This window comes from Spinacia oleracea, chromosome 4 (genome assembly GCF_020520425.1).
Source record: "Spinacia oleracea cultivar Varoflay chromosome 4, BTI_SOV_V1, whole genome shotgun sequence".
Classification (NCBI taxonomy): Eukaryota; Viridiplantae; Streptophyta; class Magnoliopsida; order Caryophyllales; family Amaranthaceae; genus Spinacia; species Spinacia oleracea.
In genome coordinates, this window is record NC_079490.1 from 144,290,109 (window position 1) to 144,306,462 (window position 16,354).

General features: G+C 31.7%; 1 long non-coding RNA gene and 1 pseudogene across 1 annotated transcript; one reads left to right on the top strand and one right to left on the bottom strand.

The window, feature by feature from the left end:
• Positions 1-685: 685 nt before the first annotated feature.
• Positions 686-6,215, top strand: LOC130459254 (uncharacterized). Its single transcript, XR_008918523.1, has 3 exons — positions 686-3,161; positions 4,898-4,975; positions 5,872-6,215. It is a non-coding gene; the product is annotated as an uncharacterized lncRNA (long non-coding RNA).
• A 4,976-nt stretch (positions 6,216-11,191) lies between these two features.
• On the bottom strand, positions 11,192-15,367 carry LOC110795725 (pectinesterase-like; annotated as a pseudogene).
• Positions 15,368-16,354: the final 987 nt, after the last annotated feature.

Sequence of the window (16,354 nt, forward strand, 5' to 3'; positions counted from 1 at the left end):
TTATTTTAAATACAATATGAGTCATATTATTGTATTTATAATATTTCCTTTTATAGTGTATCATATGTCCTCAATATTCTGTCAAAAATCGTGTAAGTGATACTTTTAATTAGTTAAAATAATTAGGACACTAAACCTTTAAAATTCTCCCATTATGACATTATATCTCTCACACTTTCTCAATGTCATATTTTGGATAAAAGTGAAAACATTATTATTAAACGTAATTTGCAATGTTCAAAAAAAGGGAGGAATCTTTATCAACTTTAGTTAGTTGTTAAATCACGTGCATGATGTCAAACGTAAAGAATAAAAAGGGATAGAGGGAGTAAAGTATATGGAGTAAGAGCTTACTCCCTCCGTCCCTTAATACTCGCACCGTTTTGACTGGACACGCTTGTCAATGTACAACTTTGACCACCAATATCTTTAATTACATATTATAAAAATTTATAAAATTATTAATATTTTGAAAATATATATTAAGATGAATCCAACAATATATTATATACTAACATTTATTTTTATATACTAAAAATAAAATAGGGTCAAAGTGAATTATGTGAATAGTGTAAAAAGTCAAAACGGTTCGAGTATTAAGGGACAGAGGGAGTATTTTGTTGGTAATACAATACTTCGTATTAATTAATTTGAAGGGGGAAATTAAAATAATTTGGTAAAAGAAAAATTTAATTTCTGAAAAAAGTAAAATAAGAAAGAAAAACCCCAAATGAATTTTTTCTCTCAACTCCACCTCCCAGAACCGCAGTTGTTCTTCATTTCCTCCCTTATTCTGATTCTTCCACTTAAAACCCTCCAACAAAACCACCGTGTTTTAGTTGTATACCACCTCTAATCGGCGGTGTCACTCCCATTGTTGATTTTCGATTTGGAGGACTCCCATCCATCTCTCATCCTCTGCCGCTGTTATTCTCGGCGTTCACGACAATGTATACCATCTTTTCCTTATCTATTTTCTCCACTTTTCTTTTTGGCATCGATTTTTTTAGATTTTATGTTGATTTATTAGTGATTTTATAGATCTAAAAAGTGTTTGTATACATTCTGTTGCTGATATGATGTTCGAAATAATGTTAAATATATTTGGTGGGTTTGTGTTGGTGTTATTTTATGTCTAACTAGTTTTATATGCACGCGATGCGTGCGAGATTATAAATAAATTAATATTGTGTTATTGCAACTAATCACCACAAATAATAATAAGAAAAATAGTATACAAAGTTTGATCATCAAAAGAAAAAACTTCCGTATATAAATGAACCATCCTGAAACCTTTTGATGAAGTTTTCAACATGAGCCGAGAAAATAGTACATTCTACGCCCTCACCCTACGAAAAAATACAAAAAAGACAAAAAAAAGTTGTGTCATAGAAAAATAACATAATAAAATTGACTAACATAATAAAATTGGCTAATATAAAACATTTACTTCGACATCCAAAAAACATTTACCACATTTACCAAATTGAAAAAATCATAATTAAAAATCATCATATAACAATATTTTAGAATAAAAGAAATATTACATAAAATTACAAAATATATGAATATTCATATCACATAAAAATAAGTTACGGAGTTGAATAAATTTAATTGTAATGACAAAAAACTAATGCCCCTAAAGTAGCAATTTGCACGCGACATTATTGTAAAGTATGTATTTAAAATAAAATTTATTGAAGTACTTAGAAACACGACTAATATTTCGTAATGAAATATTTAGGGAAAATAAGAATTAACTAACATTAATAAGAAATAAAACTTTAAATCTACTTCCTAATCATAAGACCCGATTTGATAACTCTCTCAAAGAAAGCCTAATGGGTGCATGGGGTTTTAAAGGGACTAAAACTGGCTATTATATTTCAGTTATTTGCATGAATTTGATTCACTATAGGATACCCTTTTACTCCCTCTATGCATAAATGATTATCGCATTATATTTGTACCAAAATACCTACTGTAAATGTAATTTTGCTCCCTTACCATCAATAAGTCAATTAATTAAGGCTTTCAAGGAAATGTTACAACATTATCTAAATCCATGATTATAATTTCCAAATTGAAGTAGGAGTAGCAAATTCTTTAAAGCTTTTATTTAGATTAAAATGGATTTTTTTCTTTTCCTTTTATAAAGGCTTTAATTTAATTTAGAATCTATTACTATATACTAAAAGAGACACCAGGAATGACACATGTCACTTCTGGTGAAAAAATTTCCCGCCAAAAACTCTTTCCTAAAAAGACATGCATATCTACTTTATTCTTTTTTTTATTTTCTCTCCTTTTATATAAATGTTAATATATGGAAAAAAAAAATATAGGATCATGGAATATGCCATTATTAGAAAATTTTGGTAATATTTTAGTCAAATTGTCATATCTATAATAGAAAATATTCTTAATCAATATATTGGTCAAATTAGCATATTAAATATATCAAATATATCAAATATTTTAGCCATATCATAATGTTAAACATATAAAATATATAATACGTAGTAGGTTAAAATTGTATATTATATGATAAAATGAGTACATTCGAGATTATTAATTACGCAATAGATTTAAGGAATAAATAATTCAATTAAAATTTTTTATAAAAAATATAGTCAAATAATATTTTTTAAATATCCATGCGTGCACGGGACCTAATCTAGTAAGTTAAATATTTTCTTTTTATGCTTGTTAACCAAAAAAAATGCTTTAATTTTATTTTGATAATTATTTTTATCCAATTTTTCAGTCTGGATATTTCTAGATCCCTCTCTTGTTTCTATCTTCCCATATCTCCTGTCTCTCTCCTCATATTTCCATTTTTCTTTCTCTCTCTTCTCGTCTATCTCCTTTCTCTATCCTCTATCCCATTCTGGATCTCGTCTATCTTCTTTCTCTCTCCTCTACTCCCTCATATTTTCTGGATCCATCTCTCGTCTCTCCCCTTCCTCTCTTCTCTATCCCCTCATATTTCGTCGCCATTGTTGGAAACCACCTCTATTTTCGGATTTCACAAAAATAATCTATATAATTCTGGGTTTTATCAAGTTCAATCAACCATTTGTACCCAAAATGGTGATTATAAACTCTTGGATCTCGCATGCATCGCCAACTCTTGGATCTCGCACACTTTAGCAGAAATGGTGAGCAGAAATAGTTTAAACTTGATTTAGCGTTTTATTTATTGATCTTTCCTTGGTGTATATCTATTATCTTCAAGTGTTTGGGGGGAAATTATTGGGTTTTCACAGGGTTTGTTTGAATGATTTTTTTGGGTTTATAATCGAATTTTACCTCATGCAAAATATTGGTTTGTGGAAATTGTTGGTTATTTAGTGTTTAATTTTAGGATTAATTTCACTAATTTTAGTTGGGGTTCGTGTGCTTATTTTTCGCTTAACTATATATATATATTTTTGCACTTTTTGTTCCCATGTCGTGTCCACTATGGTTTGTTGGGCGAGGCGATGGCGAGGCGATGGGAAAGGTTCAATTTATTGTACCTTTATTTTAATATTGCTTAATTTTATGTAGTTTAATTCTAATTTCCAGATCTTTTTGTTTGGTTTTGATTTATTGTCTTTTTGTTGTGGTTTAAGTTTGGTGAGGTTTTGCCTGTGATAACTAAGTTAATTGGTGATTTTGCATGTGATAACTAAGTTAATTGGAGATCCAATTAGTGATTTCATAGGTTAATTGGTGATTTTATTTTTTTGGTCTAGGCTTTGCCGAATCCACAAATTGTCATCTACCAAGTAATTATGCTTAAGAAGTAAGAACCAAATTTTTTGGATTTGAATTGAGTCCGATTTGCGTTAGACTGGAATATAATTTTTGGACATTTTTTTTATTTTTTTGATTTGTTTGAGTCTGAGTCTCATTAGCGTTTAGTTGCTTTTAATGAAACGCTTATGTCGCTGGGATAGAGTTCTTGTAGACGGATGTCTGACTGGTGGGAATTATTTTTGGAGCGGTTACGTTGGTGCAATGCTGCAGGTATACTGCTGGTTTTGGTATCTGTAAGTTTTAGTCTGCAACTTATTGTTTGGGTTTTGGCTGTTATGGTTTGAATGAGTGATTGGAGACTGCAGTGGCAGACTCTCCTTGATGTTATTTTGCAGCTTCCTGATGTTAGTTTGGAAGGGTGTGATTTCTTTTGTGTGTGGTGGGTTTGTTTGTTTCTAGGTGTTTGTCTTTTTAGGAGGTTTCTTTAGGTAGTTTGGTGCAATTCATTGTAGTCTGTTTGTTTTAGTTTGGTAGGTTGTATATAACTTTTTCCTTTTAGGTTTCTTTATAATATTTTCTTAACTACCAAAAAAAAAGCCCCATTTGTGCTTCTTGATGTTTTTTTTTTTACAACAGTGGCTTCTTGATGTTAGTATTCTTGAGATGTATTATCAGAAGCTTATTGTAGAAAATAAATGATAAAATTAGAATTAGCTATCAAGACTAAAGTGAAGCTATTGTGTAAACCAATTTTATTGGAAGATCTCCATGTTGTAGGTATATGTTTGTTGTTTTTTTAGTCCAGTAATAGTTTTTGATGCTCGCTATGCATAATTTAGTGATATGTCCTTAGCTAGAGATCTAATAGTTTTTTATGCTTGATCTCTGGCAATTTATTTTGGGTTTTGGTTAGTTTGTGGTGGTGAGGTTCTTGTTTGATTCATTAACAGATTAACTGTGTTTTTTTGTTAGATTTTGAATTATTTTAGATGACATATATAAAACAATATATAACCAGGAATAAAGCTCAAAAGAAACATGCATGTTACGATTATTTTTGCAGTAGTGTGTTTTGTGAAATATTTTCTTAGAGTTGTTCGCTTGTCTATGTTTACAAAGCAGAAATTTAATGGTTTTTTTAATGTTTATGTAGGTACAACAAAACAAAACTATTCTATCATCTATTTGCTGCACGGATTAGTCTCCCCTCCTCTCTATTAACTATGAGAAGGTCCGTATTTTTATGTGTCATTTTTACTGGATTTTTTTTTTTAGTGTATTGCATTCCTAGAACCTAATAAAATATGAAATTAGAGATTAAAATCAAATCACAATTTATTTAATTAAAAACATGAACTAAAATAGTAAAATCTGTAATAATTAATTAAAATAAATAAAATCATGCATATGACTAATTAATTAAAATGTAATAATTAATTAAAATAAATAAAACCTGCAAAAATCATTATTTATTTCATATTTTTATGATTTTAATTCATGATTTTAGATTTATTTAGAAGTGGATTTATTTTGTAGATTATTTCTGATATTTAATCAAAATATAATCTATGCTTTTAATTAAATAAGAGATTATTTAATTAAAAGCATGAATAATCTGAAATAATTAATTAAAATAACTAAAATCATACATATTACTCTTCTTTTTGTTTAAGAGATTGATGGGTCACATACCGTATGTTGTTGATCATTATATTTTGTTATGAACTTAAAACCCAACTTAAAATCTGCATAAAACCGATGCAAGTCATGTGTTTTTCAATTTATAATTCCAATAACACAAATTTATGCTATGTCTTTTCAAAAGCTATTACACTCCCAAAATCCTATTTTGAAATCTGCAATTGGAGATTAGAATCAAATAAGAGATTATTTAATTAAAAGCAAGAATTAAAATATAAACTAATTAATTAAATTAATAAAAGAATGCATATTAAATACCTTATATTTTTTAAATCTGCATAAAAAATAAACGGAAGTGTTTTAGTTAGACAGATTCAATCTACACAGCAACAATCTTAAAAAAAGAACATTATGTTTATGCATAGAAATTCACAAATGATTATTAAAATAAAAATTGTTTAATTTCTGTTTTTATTTGCTTGCAAGGAATTAGAAGAAGATATTACTTACGTGTATTGGCGCAACTTGAAGAGGAATGGTGATGGAATTTTTCTGGGATTTTTCGGTTTTAGTTTTCTGGGTGTAGACTGATTTTGATTTAATTCAGTCGAATGTCAATATGATTTAATTTTTGCAACTGTGATAATTTGTAATAAGATCTTCTTGGTTGGGTTTATGCGTGATTTTTGGTTGGGTTTATGCGTGATTTTCTTGGTTGTGGGTTTATGCATGATTTTCTTGGCTGTGTATATGCGTGACTTTCCTTATTTTCTCTTTATTTTGACTTTTTTGACAGATTTTCTGTTTATGAAAATTTACAGAATAACAGGATTCTTGCCTGATTGAATGTGATCGATTGACACCAAAATTGACGATTAAACATCTAAGTAGACAAAAATAGATTATCAGTTTTAAAACCAATAATTAATCAGTATTTTAAAATAATAAATTATCAAATTTACAGTAATATGTAATTGTAAGAGCAGAGGGTATTTTTGTCTTTTTATTAGGGGACACGAAAAGCATGATTACCATTTTAACCTCAGCTGTTCCTTTATAGAATAGAGATTAATTATTCTTCTGGTTTTTTTAATTAATTACTATGTAGCTGTTTAAATGATTTAATAATAAATTTTTGTAATTGAATTTAATTATTTGTATGTAGAGGGTAGTTTAGTAAACCAAGGGTGACACCAAAAGTGGATTTACTAAAATACCTCAGCTCCTCACTTATACAATAGAGATAGATTTGTTATTTCCTTTTTTGAATGGTTATTTTCCTTTTATTGCTAGTTTAAATTCTCCTTTTTTTTCTTGCTTGCTTAATGCTTGATTGAAGTTGTGAATTGATTAATGTCTTTTAAGTGGGTATGATGTGGCAATTGATGTGGCATAGGTGAGAAGAGAGTATTGGGGGTTTGCTCACCTCTCATTAAACGTCACTTTCCTTTAATTATATAGATTTAGTAATTGATAAATAATAAATAATAATTATTTTATTAATTGTTATTTTATTTATTTATTATTTATTATTTATTCAATTAAGTTAAGTTCGGTTCAATTCAGTTCATGAACATTCAGTTCACTTCAGTTCATACTCTAAAAAACAGGGCATAACTTAAAGAACATGTATGTCATGTTCATATTATTTCAACTCATTTCAAGATAAATAAGTTCATTAGATAAGTTCGGGAAAAAAAAATGTACATAAATAAGATCATTTTTTTAGGGAACATAAATAAGTTCATATTAGTTAAATTTCATCAAATTTGTGGTCTGAAATTGTAAATATTGCATAAACAAACAATGTTTGGTCAATTGCGGAGAGTATCAATAATAGAATTGGGACAACGTCTTCCCCCCCCCCCCGATTTGATATCTTGTTCTATTAGAATTCCATATCTCTAAAGAGTGAGTTTATCCCAAATCTTAAATTGAATCTCGAGGTGAGTCTCGGGTCTAAATCTTGGAATAATGTGGTAAAAGATTACAGCAAGTCTTGAAATGAGTTTAAAATGAAGTGAGTTTAAATATCCAAGACTCACTTAAGACTCTATTTTTTCTCCAATCAAATCAAATTATACCACATCACCATACTTTATCATATTTAATTATCGTTTTTAGGAGTTTAGTTGAGTCTGAGGCGAGTCTGGGGATAATGTGTAAAAACAGAGAAGAGTCTTCTGAATAATAACAAAATTTGGTGGAAAGTTGATGTGACATAGTTTGAAGATTGGTGGTAAATCTGAGGGATAAACTTGCCTAAATGTGGCTTTCATCTAGTTTATTTTGTGACAAAAATAAGACTATGGAAAAACTAGAGTTGAAAGTGAAAATAATTGTAGAATCATTTCGATCAGAGGTTGATTAAAATGTTGCAACCTTTACTTGCTTAAAGTGATTCTCGATTAAGGTTATATTCTTATACTTCTATTTAAGTGTAGATTTTAACGAACTTATTTTGTCATGCCATCGACATGAATAATTAAATTGGGGACCGTTATAATCAAACGCGTGCCACGAACGACTAAGAAAAAATCCTACAAATAGAATGTAGAACAAATGGCAAAAACAATAATAAAAGACACAAGCAATTATGAGAAAATTTAGATTTTCTCCCCTCAAATATTATCGTATTATTAAGTTTCTGCAAAATAATACAATAACCCCTCAATTGATGATTCATCTCGCCAATGTATGACCCCCTTTTATAGGTAATACTAGAAACCCTGGTCTACTAGAATTATACTTACTCCCCAAATCTAAATATTTCTAGAGATTATTACATAACAAAATACTATTAGTTTTCTAATTACAGTTCTAAATAAACTATGAAACTAAATAATAAACAAATAAGACTTATATTTGACTCCATTCCCGTTTCGTATTCTTCTCGACTTAACTAAGTTGTGTTTAATTCCTTTGGACAAACTTGGTAGGAACTTAAAAGAACCGTTGAATCAATTTAAAGATTGGCTAAATTCTATTGAAGTTATTTTACATGCTGTGATTTTAGGATAACATTTATATTCCTATCTTTAAGTGTAGTTTTCATCTAGTATACTTTGTGTACAAACTTTTGTAAAAGACGGTCTTACATAAAAGACCGCCTTGATGGCACTCAAGATGCCACATAATTGCTGACGTCAGACATATATATACTCACTTTCTTTTACTTTCCTATACCTAATTCATTGCCCCCTCTCTCTCCTAAACCATGCCCCCTCTCTCTCGTCTCCATAAGCTAAAGGATCTTCTCCGACGGTGAAGGTTCGAGAACAGAACAATAATCCGGCGAAATTTCCGCCGGAGAAGGTTCGAGAACAAGAATTCGGCAACCTTTCTGGAGAATCGAGGTTGACGGCGACGTTTCGGGAGAATTCGAGAACAAGCTTGACGATGGAGGCCAGTTTCTAGAGAATCGAGGTTGACAAGAGGTGGTGGTGGTGGAGCTGCGGCTGCGCGCTGCAGAAGGTCGGTGATGCAGTTGTGCCGGCGCCTCCAACCACCTCACTCTTTCTTCTAATTCAGGTTTTTTATTTTTTAGATTTTTATTTTATTAGTTTTGTTGATTTTAGTTTTTGTATTTGATTCATTTTGTTGATCGAAGGTGTGAAGGAGCATCCACCACATGATCTGTTCCTTCCGTGATGATAAGAGTTTGGTCGCTTTGATGTCGAGCTTGTTGGTTGCGTTTCGCGGGACGGGGCGAGGGGGAGGCGGAGGTACATAGATGGATGCGGTTGTGGCTGCGGCGGTACGAAGGTGAAAGGGATGCGGCGATACAAATGTGAAGTGAACTCTTCCATCTCTCTCCATTATTCTATTCGTTTAGGTTTTTGATGTTTTCAATTCTTTTAGGTTTTTTATTTTTCAATTTTTTGATTAATTTGTTTGATTTAAAAATTTAGGTTTATCTGTATTTGATTGATTTGTTATGTGGTCTAGGAAATCTCGAGGTGGGGAGAGATTGAGCGGCGAAGGAAGGAGGAGAGTCGCCGGCAGAGGTGGCTATTCGGTGCGGCTGGTGGTCGGTGTTGTTGTTGTTCTTGTTGTTCGCGGAGGAGCAAAGGTGTTGTAATCCCGGTTCGATTGTTTTCTGCCGCTGTTCGTCTAGTGGTTGGTGGCCGCCCCCGGTTTCTGTTGCTTGAGATGTGTTGACGTTGTTGGTCGGTGATGTTGACGTTTATGTGGTTGCTTTGCTGGTGCTCCTGCTGCTGTGTTGCTAGGCGAGCATGGAGGGGAGTGAGACAGGGCAGGGTGGCAAAATTGCAAATAAATGTAATTTAGTTTCCAAATCTGTATCGTAAAAGTAAACAATTTTATTCATTTATATTAGTCATGATTAAATTGGTTTTAGTTAAGAATAATTTCATTTTAGTTACATTTTTGTTATATTTAGTTAAGAATATTTCATTTTAGTTAAAAGTAATTCCGTTTTAGCTATAATTCATATTAGATTGAAATAATTAGTTCATAATTCTTTTGTTTTAGTTAAGCATATAATTTAAGTTTTAGTTAAGATTTTTTAAGCTTTAGTTACGATTTTCTTGGTTTTAGTTAAGGTTTTTTGGGTTACCTATTTTTTAGTTTCAATTTAGGGCTTTAGTTACAATTTTATGGGTTTTAGTTATCACTTTATGAGTTTTTGTATAGATTTTAGTATAGAAAATTTTAGAAGTATTAGTTAAGAATTTTCTAGTTTTAGTTATGATTTCAGGAGTTTAAGTTACGATTTTCTTGGTTTTAGTTAAGATATTTTGAGTTTTAGTTATGTATTTTTGAGTTTTAGTTAACGAATTTTAGAGTTTTATTTAAGATACAAAATTTTAAGCATTGAAACCATTTAGTTAAGCAATTGAATCATTTAGTTAAAAAATGAAACTAATAAGTTAAGCTTTGGAACCAATTAGTTCAATGTAACCTATTATGCAACCAATTAGTGAAGCAATGAAACGAATTAGTGAAGCACTAGAAGCAATTAGTTATGCATTGGAACTAATTAAGTTAACCACTGAAACCAATTAGTTAAGTTTGAAATTCAATTAGTTAAGCAACGAAACCAATTAGTTATGCAACAGAATCAATTAGCTAAGCACTGAACCAATTAGTTAAGCAATAAATCCAATTAGTTAAGCAATGAAATCAATTAGTTAAGATTTTATAAGTTTTAGTTAATAATAATTTTGTTTAAAAATAATAACTATTTGTTTTTATACCTTAACGATTTTGTTATTCAATTAGTTTTGATTTTATTACTTTTAGTTATGTTTTACACTATTTAGTTAGTACCAAAAACATTTGAAAATTTTAATTTTAATTAAAAAAAATCGATTTTTTTTTTTCGAAATTGTATTTTTTCGGAAAAAAAAAATTGAGCCTGAAATCCAATTAGTTAAGCTTGAAATCCAATTACTTAAGTTTGAAGTCCAATTAGCTAAACCTTAAAAAAAATCCAAAAAAAAAAATTCAAAAAAAAATACTCCGTAAAAAATTCAAAAAATTTCATGCTGATGTCAGCACATGCTGGCACATGACTGTCAACAAGGCGGTCTTACACAAAAGTTTTTCTACTTTGTGACACAAATAAGTTGGGGACAAACTTGTGTAGAAATCGAAAAGAATTATAGAATCAACTAAGAGGTTGATTAAATGTTACAAATCGACTGCACGTAACAGTGATTCTAGGATAACGTTTATACTTCTATCTTTAAGTGTAGCTTTTTGTGTCCACAAATAAGTTGGGGACTATACGGAGTATTTTATAGTGAATTTAGAGTAAAGTTTATACTCCATAAGTCCAGAATTTAGAGCACGGACAAAGTCTTTCTTTTTCCCTTGATTTCTTGTCTTGTCCATTTAACTATCATAGAATAATTGAAACTACAATACGATACAAATATACAATACACCAAACATAAATTAATATCTCAACAAGAAAGTTATTTCTTAATAAAAATAGTACTATCGATCTCCATCCAAATTATTTAGTTGTCACGGCATTACTAGTTTTGGATTCTCGATCATAACAAGGTTGACGTGACAATTTGTTTGAGATGGAGGGGTCAAAGGAGTAATTGGCCCTTTCTCCATTGACTAATCACAGCCCCTCAACATAAGTAACTCCAGCAGAATCCAACCACTCTTGTCCTTGAATAAAAACACCAACAGTAAAACTCCTTGCCTCATTCGGGTCAGTAATAACATTATAACCAGTCCAATTGACTCTCTTACTTGTATCAGCACCTGATCCAATGTTCATGTATTCAGCATAATACAATGTGTCCAATGCAAAATCACCATCCCACTCAAACCAACCCCTAGGATGAATATGGTCACTGATGTTCGATTGCATCACAACGGTCCTTGAGAAGTTCTTCCAAGGCCGACCTAAGAACGTTGGGAACTTTTCATGGACCGGTGCTAGGTCCGGGCTAGCTTTAATGTCACAATACTGAATCGAGGTCCCCGTGTTTTGGAAAGGATCAGTCCTTCCTTGGGCAGTGACCATGTTTTTCTGGGATGCCATAGGTAGTCGTGCTACTATGTCACAATTTTGGAACACAACAGCAGCGTTACCAAATATAAAGTCTACACTCTACAGTGCCTGAAATAGAAGAGTATGTGTAGAATTGTCTTAGGGAATGGGCGTAGAGGGTGTCTTGGTAGGCGTCGATTTTACACCGGTTTATGACCGAATACACGGAGGGCGACTGCTTGGTGTTTCGCTGGCCCGGCGGTGTTTTGGATGCATATGTCTTGGAGTATAAATCCATCACCAACTGCCGCTGCAATTTGTTGGAAATTAATTATATGTAAAGCAAATCGATCAGTTAGGAAGTTTCTACTTTCTAGTATTACATCTCTTTCAACAATTCAATCAACATACGTACCACAATAAATGGAAAGTTTCTTCCGTAGAATACGATTACCCCAACTTGTTCGTTCACGTATCATGTTTTTGGGGGTAAAGAGAGCTACAAATAACTTATGTCGGTCTCAGGTTTTAGGTAGGTATCACCATCAAAACTTTATAATCCAAATTTATGCAATGTTTTATCTAATTTGAACGTACGTTATAGATCTAATACTTATACTTAATATACTTATAATATACTACGTAATTCTTTAATAAACGTATAATTTATATGAGTAACTAATAACTTCACACACCTTCATCTTCTAAGCTTCATTTTTGTTCTCTCATAGTCTCATTTGAATTCTTTATTTATCCAACAATTTGTGTACGTACAATTTTGCTTAACTATCAATTGAGTACCGTACAATTGATACGAATATTGTGAGACGGAGGATTTGATGACTCTCTCATTTTGATTAGGATGGAGCAAAACGTATGTAGTCATAGTTCAAAACTTCAAAATGTTCAATAATGCAGCCAATCTATAAAAAGAGGGTTGCACTATTTTAGGGTCTACTACACTCTTAAGTCTTAACTGATGTTCCAAGAGTTCTCTTTACTACAGCATGCGCGCTATAGCATCCACATGCAGGTTCCACACTCATGATAATAATTAGAATAAATTGGACCTATGAACCTATTATTAAAGAAAAAGTTGTTCTTATCTCTATCATTAGTCAAAACTTGAACATGGGATGCCTGGAATGCCTTTAATGGACATCTTGTCATGATAAATGGGGAGTTGATCAAAATGAAGACGACCCACGGACCACTGACGCTTTTATTATTATTAACTAAGTAAAATTAATTACAACGAAAATGATAAACAATTAGAAACAGTTACATTCTCAATCATGTTTGGACAACAATACCCCACCCATGCTAGTATGCTACTATACTAGTCTGAAAAACTAGTTCATCTTTGAATTATGAAAAGTGGAAATGTTCATCTTTAGATAACCACAGTCCATAGCTATAGTCACTAGTTCATCATATCCGTTAATCTTAAATAGTGTAAACTTCACCTAAAAATCTAATTGTTATTTAAATATATCCGTTATCTTCAATGAATCTCAAAATCTCTCTCATTTTAAATGAATGAGTACGAGGCTCATGCTTCCCAAATGTCCACACAACTTTTTAGGTCAATCAATAGAAGTTAATACCCCGTACTTGAGAACACTTATTTCAACCCTAATAAACCAAAAACAAATTCGACACGAAACTTGACAAATTGACCAAAGAACAAGTGAGATGATTTCACCCCTAGCTATTGCTTGATCTTTTACTCAGCGGATTGAAATCGGGCTTAATTAATGCCACACCTTCAATTTTTATATGGAGTACATGTATTCATTTTTTCAATTAAAAAGTACTACCTCCGTTCATTACAAGAATTTGTATCTTTAACGACAACCTAATTACGACGGGTCAAAAATCCCGTCACAAAAGCTTTTTGCGACGGGGCTAACAACCAAACAATGACGGGAATAACCGTCGCAAATGTCTTTTACGACGGGATTTTCTATTAACGACGGCCCCCTTTTATGACGGGTTCACGACAGGAAATCCCGTCGTTAATCAACTATTATTGGCTTTTTGCGACGGGATTTCCCGTCATTAATAGTACAATTTCTTGTAGTGGTTCTACAATTTTCTTTATGGTTACTTTTTGCACAAATATTCAGAAAAAATTGTAAAAAAATAGGTGAATATAATAAAAATATGGATGAAGTAAGTGACAAACTGTAAAATGGGCATGAATGTAAAAAATAAATAAATAAATATTATAGTATGAACGGTAAGATAGTAAAGTTTCATATCAAAAATAGACTAAAGCATGTAAAGAATATTTAAAACGGATTAAAACGATCATTTTGAAACGGGGGTAATATAAAACTAGCTACTGAGAGATTAAAGTAGATGAAGAGATCTTACCAAGAGTAGCGGATCTAAAAGTAGTATTGCCATCAAAAACATTAAGACTCCCAGTGATGACAGTCGAGTTCATCCCATCACCAACAATCATGACATTCTTTTTTTTCTTCCCAACCTCAACAATCTCTTCATACACCCCTTCCTTCACATATATAACGTACCGCTTCTTCCCCTTATCCGGAGCACTCGCCACCGCCTCAGCCACCGTCGTAAAGTTCCCACTCCCATCTTTCGCCACCACTACATTTGCCGTGACTTCACTCCCCGACACTCCAAGGAGCTTCTTGTCACTCCTCCTTACCCAAGACGGGTACAATAATATTTTTCTCCTACCACTTCCTAAAAGATTATAATTATTTCCCCCTAACACATTTGCTTGAATAGCCAATATTATCCTTGAACTAGAAATTAACTCATTTATTATAGACTTTAGTCCAAATAAATGTGAATAATTTTCGAGTTGGTCCGAGCATGTAACATAATTAGTTAACACGGCACTTAACCATGTAGTAACATCATTAGCATTAAGTAGTTTATTAGAATTAGACAATGCGTCGATCGAGTTTTGAACTCGGTCACGTGACAAATCCATGAGCTCTAGGCAATCTCCTACAACTTGAGCTCCTTTTACAACATTGATGCTTCTAGTTCCACTAATGGCTTTGTTTATTTGTAGTACATGTGCTGATAGTACGTACCCCAGTATGTCCCGGCGGGTGGACGGTATCGTCCACCGCGCGGCCTTGTCGGAGATTGCCTCAGTGATCAAAAGAAAACAAGAGTCGTGATCGTGAGAATTAGCACAAAGATTAGTGTGGTGGGTGGTGGTTGGGATTATCAATAAGCAAAGGTATACAAATGAGATAACAAAGGTAACAACTGAGAGGATAATAAAGAAGAAGGATTTGTAGCTTATTTGTTTAGTGGTTTTGGGAGGGTTGAGAAGAGATTGGTAGTGATCCGAACTAACCATTTTTTTCAGGATATTTTCGTTTGATTGTGTGATTGGGGATTGAGGGTGTAGCTTAAATAGGAAGGAAACGGGTCATTTTAGATGTCCACTAGTTTTGTTCGTTAGAGTTATAAGAGACGGAATAATGACTAGTATCGATGACTTTAAGATCGATTTATGTTTATGATTTATGGCTATCTCTAAATTAAAAAAGGTGAAAAAAGATATTACGGGTAACCATAAAACTTGCATTAATTTTACACGATTAAAGTTGTGTTCCATATCATTGTCAATTTTTAGTTTTGGTTTTATAATCCTTGAAGTAATAAAATAAAATGAACAATACGGAGTACCAAACAAGAAGATAAACCTACATTGATTTCTTCAAGATATTTGTAGGTGGTGAAAGGGCTTTTATTTATCTCGTACCGGTATCTTTAGACATGGATGGATTTGAATAGTCAATAACTCACTACTTTTGGAATTCGTGGAGATAAGTATTAAAGCTAATAAAGGGAGGGGAAGGTGATTACTCCGTATAACAAAATGATGATTAGGTGCTACTTTAATATCATGTAATAAAGTTACTTTAGTTCACCTTGTTTTTCCTTATTTAATCTGATATGATTTGAACTGAACTGAACAGATCTGATCTAATTTGATGTAACTTATTTTTTATAATCTGATATGAAGTTATTTTATCTGTTCTGATATGATCTAAATTGTTCTGATCTGATTTTTCATAATTAAGATTTAAATAAAAACTACAATTATTAATATAATTCACTACAAAAAATTATACCATTAACGACGGAAAATTCCGTCGCTAAAGGCCAATAATCGTTGATTAATGACGGGATTTTCTGTCGTCAACCCGTCATAAAAGGGGGTCGTCGTTAATGAAAAATTCCGTCGTTAACCCGTCGTAAAAGACATTTGCGATGGTTTTTCCGTCTTTGTTTGATTGTTAGCCCCGTCGGAAAAGGCTTTTGCGACGGGATTTTTGATCCGTCGTAATTAGGTTGTCGTTAAAGATACAAATTCTTGTAGTATAAAATGATATACAATAATATAAGTTTTATTCAAATTTATAATATTGTTGTTATAAATTAAACATTATTTATTTGGCTTTAGTCAGTATTTAACAATTACATATGTTA